Raw genomic sequence first — 13,127 nt, forward strand, 5'->3', positions numbered from 1 at the left:
ATCTCCCCAAAGTTTAAGTGCAATCATAGAATTAAGTCATTTAGAAATGGTATTAAAATTATTACCAGATACTATTAATTGGAATGGAAAGTCACTTCATTAGTGATTTAGTTATATAGTATTACAAAATGAAGGACATCTTTTAGAAATGAAAATAGTTGCAGATTTAATTAAAATGTTAAATTACTGTAAAAATAAATCATAAAAAAATTTAATTGAAGGAATCAGACTGTACTCTAATGTATTTTTTCATTTCCAATTTTATAGCACATATTTGATATTTAAAGGAAAAATAGATATCACTTCATTTGTAAACTGCATAAGGATCTTCATTCTAGTTAATGTAGCATTTTTAGGAGGATTTTTGGGCCAATTCAGGTTCATGGCCAATGTGCTAACATTTTATATTATCAATTGTTCTTTTTATCATTAGTCTAAGATGGTTTTTCAGGATCTTATTAAATTTCTGATCATGTATTCAGCTTATTACAGGGCTATAGTTACTGCATCTTAGACGATGCACAACACTGCTTATTGTTACTGGGAATAGAGTTCTGTGTTAGAATATGCATTTGAGATCTAAGTCCAGGGTCTCTGATGCTACTCCTGTTATACCTCTGGGATAGGAGGGAAATATAATACAGGGAAAAGAGTGTTTCTTTGGAAAACTCAACTATTCTGTTAGCAGTGTGTTTCTGGAAAGAAATCAGCAAACCTCTCTCAGCTATAATTTTCACATTGATAAAAGTCTAATGGTCTATATGGATCATAATGGATCGTAAATTAGAAGAATTGTGAAAATACCTTTACTTCCTTTGTGTTCTGCCATTGAAGAAAATAATTTTTCCATAACTTTCTGCCATTAATGTATTTAATTTATACAGGAGAATGTCCTGTATTTGAGACCAGATGCCTAAACATTTCCTAGAGAAAAATTAGGAGTACATTTGAGAATGCATTGCATTTCAAAACTTAAAGATTTAGAATGGAAATTCTGAATTTGGAATAATAGAATTCATGATAATAGTGATAAAATTACTATATAAAATTTGAAAATTATTGATATATCTATGTCCATTTGGATATATCCACTGAGTATATCTATTACAATTTTAAAAAATATTTTGACAACTTCTAATTGCTGTAGATACTGAGAGGGCTATTCATCCTAAACTGCTTTCTAAGTACTGTGCTGTGCAGTAATTGAACTGCTGGTCCCTTCCTTATAACAAATCTATTTCTAGCTCTAAATATTCTTGAAATTCAAACATCTTCTGAGGACAATATTTTGTGCTGCTGTCTATTTCAGATGATAAATGGTGAGTAATCTCAGTCATTAATTATGGAGATCAGAGAGAAAGGTGGGAGAATCTTTTAGTCACTTCAGTTCATTTTTGATGCTAAAATAACAAAAATGTATGTACCATATTTATGAATAGTCCACAGTATTTTCAACATTTTCTTCAATACTTTCCCCATGGAATTATTGTAAATAAGTGTAGTTGAGACATTTAGTTACAAAGCTTACTTACTGATCATAGTTTTCCTTATGCTAAAATAAATGGCATTTTAAATGCTCAATGTATTCCTTTCAAGCAGCATTTTTTGTATTTGTTAAAGAAACTCAGTTTCTGGGTTAATTATGCCTGTTATACAAAGATCTTTAAATTATAAAGTATCAATCAGTCGCACACTTCACAGAAATAAGTCATGTTAAATAGCATCCTTTAGTACATTTTGAGACAGTAGCTGCTAAAATGGGCTGCACAACTCCCTGAATTGTATGTGACAATGAAAATACATCCCTATTAAACCTCTGAATCATTTATTCCTATTTTACTCATTTGTTTTTTTCCAACTCATAAGTGCCCAGGAATCCCATACCTTTTCAGAGACAATGCCTTAATTAATACTCATGGAGAATTCTCTCCTGGAGAAAATGCAATACAGGGCCAATTACTTTTTGAAATGCATGGTTTTTCTTAACAGATTGTACCTGCATTCACAGTATAATGCTCTAAGACTACCTGGAGGTTACATTTCCTCAGTTCTGCATAGTAGTAATGAGCATTTAAATCACTTTAATTCTTTCATATCTGTATGTATTCAAACCTGGAAGGAGAAACAACACAAAAGGCATTAGAAATGTAAAATTAATGATTTTAATTAAAATTTTGTAATCTATATGTATAAACATAATCCTAGTGTTGTGATACTATTACTTCTACAGATGAATTCTTCCTATCTTTTAAAGAATTGGTACTACTTCAAAAACCACTTTCAAAGACTGGATTATATACCTTCACATTAGAAGAAGATAATGAAAATGTTTAAATCACACATAAAGAAAAAAACAAATATATGGACATTGCATGCTTAAGGTGATAAAAAATTAGTAAAGCAGAAATACTAGAATATATTCCATATGACAAAGTCCATGAAAACAGTAACTGCCATTTGAATATAAAAACTGAAAGCTGGTGTAGGTTATGTAAGAAGAAAAAAGTCCTTGAAACTTAGATAATAGTTTTACATGTAAAACATTATGGCTGTATGGCACCAGTCTTGACTGATAGCTGTTTAGTTCTACAAACAAAAGGAGTTGTTAACTGACAGATGGTTGTGTTCTAAACTTCCAGTTATAAGTCACATGCTGGTACCTCTATAATTTCCCACAGAAACCACTGGTTGGCTAATAGCAAATTATGTACATATATATATATATACACACACACACAGAGAAATATTTGTAAAAGAAAATTTGGATTATCTAATATTTGCAGTGCACATTACCTTCAGATCATTTGTTACATTGTATTTATAATTCTTATCTAAAGCAACCAATCTTACTACTGTTCTCTTTCATTTTCTAAAGCTATGAGGCTTTGAAAAACTGGCTCAGAACACTCAGAAGAATGCAGAAATAAGAATAAGACTTTGTGAGTAACCAACATTATTATTCTGCTGGTTCTTTCAGTAAAGATTTAACTAAATTTGCAATATATACATATCTTAATATTGTATGACAGTCATTTTTTTTTAATTTTGAAATTATGTTTGGGAGGTTTTACCAACGTACCTCAGTGGACCACCTTCCAAAGTCAATTAAATCATGGCATATTGCCTGAGAAGTGCATCTCATGAGCTGCTTATGCCCAGGTACCTTTTCTTCATTTCTGGAATAAATCTCAAATTAAGAGTGTTACTATTACTCAGTCTGCATTTCTAGTTGGCTCTCATTCCCATACCTGTAATGCTCAACCTACGTGTTTCTTCCTTTTCAAATATCACTCATCTGTCATGACTCCCCTAAAAGCTCCCTCCTTTTAAAAGACCTCTATCCCATTCTCTTCAGAAAGTGGAATTTCCTTCCGAGCCACCATGTCACTTTGTACGTCCACTGTTCATTCATCATAATCTTGACTATATCACAATTGGCTTTATGTTTAACCATTACTACTCCTCAAATTGTATCTCTTAATAAAGAAGGCTCATTTACATCCCTTTTCACTGGGTAGGCAGGAATAAGGTCTAAGTTAATCTGTATGTACTCGATATACATCTTATTTAAAATGGTAAGAAACTGCAAACAATATAAACCAGTTAGTTTTCAGTTAGGCATAGCATAATATTCTGAGACTATAAAAACTGTTTGTTACACAATAATATTTACTGTCACTGGTGAATTTATGTCCTATTGCTGCCACAAAGTTGGTGAAATGAAAAAAAAAATTAAAGAAGTGCAAAAAGAGCAGGGTGCCTGAAGTGAGTTAAGCAAGGAGAAGAGATCATTTTAAATTTAAGATGTGTATTATATATGCAACTAAAGGTGTCAGATCAGAATTTGATATAACAAGTCTGGGCTTTGAGGGAGAATCAGAGAGAGCTGGAGACAGGCTCCAACAAAGGGTTGATAGTACAAGCTCTGAGATTTTGTGTGGGGGAGCCAATGAGGTACAGCAAGAAACAGGAGAGGGTCATGTCTGGAAAGCCAAGTGTAGAAGGGTTTCAAGGAGTGATCAACTGTATTTATATAGGAAATTAACCAAAAGGGATTATAAAATTGATATGAACATACTTTAAACTTAAATATTTATCTATTGGACCACTGTTTGATGAGGTAGTAAGAACCTTTTTCTATTTAGTTCATTAATAGAAGTGAAATGTAAGTGAAGAATAATTCATGATTTTTTAAGGAGCCTTTCTGACATTTACAGTTGTGTTCACATGTAATGCTAGAATGTATATTTTCAAGTAGCTTTTCCAAACCATTTGTCTCAATGCAAAAACTTTTCTTCTTTACAGTCATATTTTAACACTTTATGTAATACTTAATTAGGTACTATAGTCATAAGTATAACTGGCACAAATACGTTTGGAAATAAACATAATTTGGTACTTGGTGTAAGCAGATATGTAAGGATAGTAGATATTAAAATATAGCCTAGTAATACTAAGTGCCCCATGAGTTGTGACTGTCACTTTGTTTCACAGAAAAAATGGAGAGCATCAGTTAACGAAATGAGTACATAGGTGAAGGGTAAAAGGACTTCCAATACATACCAAAATGTTAAATGAATATGTTGGGCATTACAGGATACTTTAAAACAACTACAGCTAAGTCATCACCTAAAACTTGTAAGGTCAATCAAGTTGCAGTTTAAAAATATGTTCTTAAAAGACAGTCTCTTCAGCAAGTGGTATTGGGAAAACTGGCCAGCCGCATGTAAATCAATGAAGTTAGAATACTCCCTTACACCATACACAAACTCAAAATGGGTTAAAGACAAATATGAGACATGACACCATAAAACTCCTAGAAGAGAACATAGAAAACATTCTCTGACATAAATCTTACCAATGTTTACTTAGGTCAGTCTCCCAAGGCAACTGAAATATCAATAAAAGCAAAGGAAAAAGAAGTGGGACCTAATTAAACTTAAAAGGTTTTGCACAGCAAAGGAAACCATAAGCAAATCGAAAAGACAACCTACAGACTGGGGGAAAATGTTTGCAAATGGTGTGACTGACAAGGGATTATTTCCAAAATATACAAACAGTCCAATCAAAAATGGGCAGAAGAACTAAATAGACGTTTCTATGAAGAAGATGGCCAACTGGCATATGAAAAGATGCTCAACATTGCTAATTATTAGAGAAATGCAAATCAAAACTACAATGAGGTACCACCTCACACCGGTCAGAATGGCCATCATTAAAATGTCTACAAATAACAAATGCTGGAGAGAGTGTTTAGAAAAGGGAATCCTCCTACACTGTTGGTGGGAATGTAAATTGGTGCAGCCACTATGAAAACCAGTGTGGAGACTCCTTAAAAAAGCTAAAAATAGAGTTACCATATGATCCAGTAGTCCTACTCCTGGACATATGTTTGGAGAAAACTCTAATTTGAAAAGATAGATGCACTCCAATGTTCACAGCAGCACTGTTTACAATAGCCAAGACATGGAAGCAACCTAAGTGTCCATCAACAGATGAATAAAGAAGATGTGGTACATATATACAATGGAATATTTCTCAGCCATAAAAAAGAATGAAATAATGCCATTTGAAACAACATGGATGGACCTAGAGATGATTACACTAAGTGAAGTAAGTCAGACAAGTTAAATACCATACATCACTTATATGTGGCATCTAAAATATGACACAAATGAACTTACTTATGAAACAGATTCACAAACATAGAAAACAAACTTATGGTTATCAAAGGGGAAAAGGGGGTGGGGAAGGAATAAATCAGGTTTGGGATTAGCAGATACAAACTAGTATATATAAAATAAACAACAAGGTCCTACTGTATAGCACAGGGAACTCTATTCAATATCCTGTAATAAACCATAATGAAAAATAATATGAAAAAGAAATATATAAACTGAGTCACTTTGCTGTACACCAGAAACTAACACAACACTGTAAATCATCTATATCTCAATAAAAATAAGTAAATAAAAATGTGTTCGATGAAGAATTAAGTAAATTGCCAAAGTCAAATTTGGCATAGTAGTGACATAGCCTATATTTGAATACAAAGATGTGGAGCCCAAATTCCAACATTTTCCCTATGAAATATCTTATATAAAATATAAGACCTACCTTAACTTTAAACAGTCTTAAAGATAATTTTTATAGTTTGAAGATCTTATTTTGAATCAAGTTTAACAGATATTAAAGGATATATTAAATGACACAGTATTTTTAATGTATCACCACTAAGGAATGCAATGTTCTTTGACATATTAGATGGCCAAAGATAATTTATATCAAATTACTTCAGATTAGAAGTGGCCAAGATGGCAGAATAGGAAGACCCTAAACTCAACTCCTCCCATGGGCACACCAAAATTGCCATGATTTACAGAGCAACTATCTATGAGAACAACCTGATGACTAGTAGAAAAGATTTTCCAGAACTAAAGAAGGAACCACAGTGAGACAGGAGGGGCAGAGACATGGTATAGTCAAGACCCACACCCCCAGGTAGGTGACCCACAAATGGTAGAATATTCACAATTGCAGAGGTTCTACAGAAGAAGCAAATGAGCCAATCCCCACATCAGGTTCCCTAGCCCAAGGGTCCTGGACCAAAGGATAAACCCCTAGAACATCTGGCTTTTAAGGGCAGCTGTGCTTATGTGTGGTAGAATTGGAGGGCAGTAGGAAATAGGGACTCAGCTCTTCAAGGGCACATGTTAAATCTCACACACTCTAAAACCCACTCTGAGACAACATGAAGTGTACTATCATTCCCATGCTATGGGTCTCAAAACTTATTTGAAGCAGTAATAGCTGAAAACTTTCCTAAACTTGGAAGGGAAACAGACATCTAGGTCCAGGAAGCACATAAAGTTGCAAACAAGATCAGCACAAACATGTTTACAACAAGACACACTATAATTAAAATGGCAAAAATTAAAGAGAATATTAAAAGCAGCAAGGGAAAAGCAACTAGTTATGTACAAGGGAGCCCTCATAGACTATCAGCTGACTTTGCAGGAGAAACTCTGCAGGCCATAAAGGAGTGGCATGACATATTTAAAGTAAAGAAAGGAAGAAAAAAACTACAACCAAGAATACTCTACCCAGCAAAACTTTCATTCAGATTTGAATGAGATCAAAACTTTTATAGAAAAGAAAAAGCTAAAAGAGTTCAGCACAACAAAACCAGCTTTATGAGAAATGATAAAGGGAATTCTCTAAGCATAAAAGAAAAAGCCACAACTAAAAACATGAAAATGACTAAAGGAAAAATCTTATTGGCAAGGCAAGTATGTGGTAAAAGTAGTAAATCAGCCATGTATAAAGCTAGTAAGAAGATTAAAAGGCAAAAGTAATAAAATCAATATCCACTATAGGGATACACAAAACAAACTGATGTAAAATATGATGTCAAAAACAAACAATGGGGGGGCTGAAAATTGAGGGTTGTTAGAAGGCATTCAAACTTAAGAGATCATCAACATAAAAATCATATGTATAAAATCACATATACATTGCTATATATAAACCACATGGTAAAACAAACCAAAAATCTATAATACACACACAAAAGAGAAAGGAATCCAAACATAACACTAAAAATAATCATCAAATCACAGGGAAGAGAGCAATAGAAGAGGAAAAAACCAAAAGAGAACTACAAAAACAACCCTGAAATTATTAACAAAATGGCAATAAGTACAATACAAACCTATCCATCTAAAAGCAGCAGAATACACATTCTTTTCAACTACACATGGAACATTCTCCAGGATAGACCATATGCTGGGCCACAAAGCAACTTTCATCAAATTAAGAAGACTGAAATCATACCAAGCAGCCTTTCTGACTACAATTTTATGAGTAGAAATCAGCCATAAGCAAAAACTGCAAAAACCACAACCATGTGGAGCCTAAATAATACGATACTAAACAACCAAAGGGTCATGAAAGAACTCAAATAGGAAATCAAAAAATACTTGGAAACAAATGAAAATAAAAACACAATGATCCAAAGTCAATGGAACACAGCAAAAGCAGTTCTAAGAGAGAAATTTATAACAATACAGGTCTATCTAAGGAAACAAAAAATCTCCAACAACTTCAACTTACAACCAAAGGAAGTAGAAAAAAGAACAAACAAAACCAAAAGTTAATATAAGGAAAGAAATCATAATGATCTAACTACAAAAGATTAGAAAGATAAACAATCCCATTTACAATAGCATCAAAAAGAGTAAAATACCTAGGAATAAATCTAACCAAGGAGGCAGAAGATCTCCACTCCAAAAACTATGAAAATGATGTAAGAAATTGAAGATGACACAAAACATGGAAAGATATACTGTGCTCACGTATTGGAAGAATTAATTAAAATGACCCTACTACCCAAGGGAATCTACAGATTCAATGTAATCCATATCAAAATACCATTGACATTTTTCACAAAACTGAAACAAATAATTCTAAAATTTGTATAGAGACACATAAGACCTCAAAGAGCCAAAACAATATAGACAAAGAACTAACTGGAGTATCATGATTCCTGATTTCAAATTATACTACAAAGCTACAGTAATCAAAATGCTATGGTACTGACACAAAAACAGACACACAGATTAATGGAAGAAAATAAAGAGCATGGAAATGAACACACAATTGTAAGGTCAATCTAGATAAAGAGGCAAGATATACAATGGAGAAAAGATGGCCTCTTTAATAAATGATGTTGGGAAAACTGGACAGCTACATGTAAAATAATCAAACTAGACTACTTTCTCACACCATCTATAAAAATAAACTCAAAGTGGATTAAAGAGAGGTAAATCTAAGACCTGAAACCATAAAACTCCTAGAAATAAATATAGGCAGTATGCCCTTTGACATCAGTCTTAATATTTTTTTGGATAAGTCTCCTCAGGCAAGGGGAACAAAAAGCAAAAATAACCAAATTAGACTACAACATACTAAACAGCTTTTGAAAAGTAAAGGAAACCATCAATGAAACGAAAAAGCTGCCTACTGAAAGAGAGAAGATATGTGCAAATGATCTATCTGATAAGGGGTTAACATCCAAATTATATAAAGAATTCATATAACACAACATCCAAAAAAAAACCAATTAAAAATTGAGCAGAGGACCCAATACATTTTTCCAAAGAAGACATACAGATGGCCAACAGACACACACATGAAAGGAGGTCCAACGTCACTAATTATTAGCTAAATGCAAATCAAAAACCACATGAGATTTTACTTTCCACCTGTCAGAATGGATATTATCAAGAAGACAACAAATGACAAGTGTTGGTGAGGATGTGGAGAAAATGGTACCCAAGTGCATTGTTGGTGTATGGAGGTTCCTCAAAAACTTAAAAAGAACTACCATATGATTCAGCAACTCCATTTCTGGTTATTTTTCCGAAGAAAACAAAAGCACTAATTCCAAAGATATATGCACCCTATGTTCACTACAGCATATTACTGTGCAGATTTAATGAAATTCCTGTCAAACTATCACTAAGAATTTTTGCATGGGCACAGGGCTTAAATAGCTAAATCCATCTTGACAATAAGAATAGAATGGGAAAAAAAGTAATCAGGAATGTGTGGTACTGGTAAAGAAATAGACAAGGATTAATGAAAAAATAAAAGTAAAACCACACACTATGCTCAACTGATTTTTGATAAAGCTGCACAGGCAATTCAGCAGAAGAAGGATAGCCTTTTTAACTGGAGCAATAAGACATTCATAGGCAAAAAATTAACTTTTATCTAAATCTCAATTTTTGAAAAGTTAACTGAAAATGAATATAGTTACATGTAAATAAAAAACTATAAAATGATACAAAAATAGAAAATCTTTTCAATCCCAGCCTATACACAGTGCTCTTAGAGTTGACATTAAAAGCACAGTCCATAGCAAGAAAAACTGATAAATTTGACTTCATTGAAATGAAAATATTTTCCTCTGTGGAAGTCCATATGTAAAGGCTAAAGAGACAACCTTCAGACTGGAGAAAATATATTTCCAAGCGACATATCTATAAAGGGCTAGTATCAAGAATATATTAAGAGCTCTCAAAACCTAATAGGGATAAAAAAACAACAAACAATCCAATTAGAAAATGGGCTAAAGACATGAACAGGCTTTTCAGGGAAGAAAACATACGGATGGCAAATAAACCTATGAGAAGATGTTCCACATCAGTAGCCTCAGAAAAATACAAGTGAAAACCACAATGAGATATCACTACATACCTATCATAATGGTTAAAATAAAGAATAGTGACAGCATCCAAAGTTGCCTAGACTGAAGAAACTAGATCACTCATATTGCTGGCCGGAGTGGAAAATGGGACAGCCACTCTAAAAAACAGCTTGGCAATTAAAAAAAAAAAAAAGCAAAAATAATAAAAATTTAAAAAACTAAATAATACCCAGCATAGACTTATAGACTAAATAAACTACTATAAGACCCAGCAATTGCTCTCCTGGGAATTTAGCCCAGAGAAATGAAAATGGAATATATTCACACAAACACCTATACACAAATGTTTTTAGTAGCTTCGTTAGTGATATCCATAATCTTGAAACAACCCAGATGCTACTTATTATGTGAATATCTAAGCAAACGGTGGTGCATACGTATTTTGTAACACTACCCTGCAATAGAAAGAATGAACTATAAAAAGAGAGAACACACAACAACATGCATGAATATCCAGGGAAGTGTGATGATTAAAAAAGCTATCTCAAAAGTTCACACACTATATGATTCCATTTTTAATGTCACTCTTGAAACAACAAAAGTTCAATAGAAAACAGACTAGTGGCTTCCAGGAGTTTAGCAGGGGTTGGAGTAGGAAGGAAATGGATGTGACTATAAAAGGACAACAGGAGAGATCCTTGTGGTGATGGAATGTTCTGTATCATGACTATATCTATTACAGTCAATATCCTGTAATATTGTACTGTAGTTTTACAATATGTGACCATTGGGAGAAACTGGATAAAAGGTAAGTGTGATCTTAGTATTATTTCTTACTTCATATGGATATATAATTATTTCAAAAGAATTTAATTAAAACTCAAAGTTCACTTCTTCAGTCACAGTATCTACATTTCAAGTGCTCACATGTGGCTACTAGTAGCTACCATAAAGAACAGTGTAGAATGTTTCTATCATCTTAAAATCTATTGGAAGGAAAGAGTTGTACGGTTGAATAGGTATATCTCTACATTATAATAAAAATGTTATTTAACCTATATTTTAGTCAATGGAAGATTCCAGTTAACTGAAGTGTTGTCATATTACTTAAGTGAAAATTCTTAAAACTATAAATTATCTTCATTTTAATCTAGGACATATGACTCCAGAACTTTCACAGGAATTTTCTATTAACCTCATTTTCTCAACTTTTGCTTTATCAGGCATATGCTTTTCAATCCATTAATTAAACAATTGGACAGTTAACACATTTTCTAAAACATTTAATCAAAATACTAATAACAAAGTATTAAATAAGAAAGCTAAATTTTGTAAGCAATGGGGAAAATATATAATATTTACATGAATAAAGAATCAAACATTTATACTGCTCTCATACATTAATTATTTTATGTAGTTTTAAAAATTCATGTGTGTAAGTTAAAGCAAACACTTTAATTTCATATAAAAATGTGAAAACTAAGTTTCAGAGACATCAAGTGGGATATCCAAACCAACTGATTAAATAGTAAAATGAAATACTTTCTTCAACTAAAACAAAGATAAGTCTAAATACTTCAAGTATTTTTAGAAATATTAGGAATTCTTAAAGAAAATTAAAATAGAAATGAGGAACATAGCAGTATCTCTAAAAATAAGTAATAAGTTAGTTAAAAGAAAAAAAGCAGTCTCAATCATTTTCAGATTTTAAAAATATAAATTTTTCAAATTGCTACATACACCCAGTTAACTTAGTTTGAATCTAGGCTGAGTAGTTTTTCTTCCTTAGTTGATTACATTTTGAAAGTTCATAGTGAAAAACTAAGGAGGTTTTAGGGGTTTATTTTAAAAAAGAAAATATCTTAAACATAATTCCGAGTTTGTCCATAGACATCATCTAAACATACTTTTTCTCTCAACTTATAATTTCTGCTATTTAATTTTGATTTACAATTGTCTTTCTGCCTTTAGGTCCAGCTCATCAGTCATATAGCTAGTAAAGTCAATTTCATACTGCTGTTCCTTTCACCTCTGCTTATGGGCACATAAGCAGGAGATGGGCATTAATGTTAAAATGAAGTAGGAGGAAATATTATGCTGTGAGATTTAGATTCACCACAGTGTTAGAATTGCTTCGAGGCAACATTTATAATCAGGAAAAAAACAATATCTTACTTTCATAAAAATGTCTTAAATATATAATGTCTAAAAATTATAGAAAGTTAGTGAAAAATATTAAACTAGATGAAATTAGACTGATTTAAAAAATGTCCAGCAATTTCTTGTTACAATTAAGAGACAATTAAATTACATGTTGGCTATAGTTACCCTACAACTAGAAAAAAATCTCAAGTGAATAATTTAGACATTTCCTTTTCCCCAGGAAAGATTTAAAACAGATTTTAAATAATATGCTTAATTTTAATGTTTCTTACAGTCCGAGAAAGAGAGTCAGAACATTTATGTATTTTGAAATATTTTTGTCCTTTAAAGACTGGGCCTCTGGCAATATATGGAGAATGATTTTCGAGAAAATGTAGACTTTAAAGTATTTTCAATTTATTTTATCTTTTAATGAACATGCATTTACATTTAATCTAGTATGTTTTGGGTTGCATATAGCAGAAAACTACTCTGGCTCATACAATAAAGAGGGTAAACTGGCACATTTAACTGAAAAACTTTACATTTTAAATAGATGGCTGCCAATGTTCAGTCAGTCAGGGCTTCAGCTCCTTTTTCTGCCAATCTCTCAGCTCTGTCCCCCAACCTTTCCTTACAGTTTCAGTCTTAGTCTGGCAGTAAAATGGTTGCAGCTTTTCACATAAATATATGTCATTATTGAGAGAAAAACCTATCTCTTGCAGCAACAATCTCTTAATAGAAAATAAATGAAGAATCCAAGCTCTCCCTAGAA

Source organism: Monodon monoceros, unplaced genomic scaffold (genome assembly GCF_005190385.1).
Source record: "Monodon monoceros isolate NGI ecotype Baffin Bay Population unplaced genomic scaffold, NGI_Narwhal_1 Super_Scaffold_20, whole genome shotgun sequence".
Classification (NCBI taxonomy): domain Eukaryota; kingdom Metazoa; phylum Chordata; class Mammalia; order Artiodactyla; family Monodontidae; genus Monodon; species Monodon monoceros.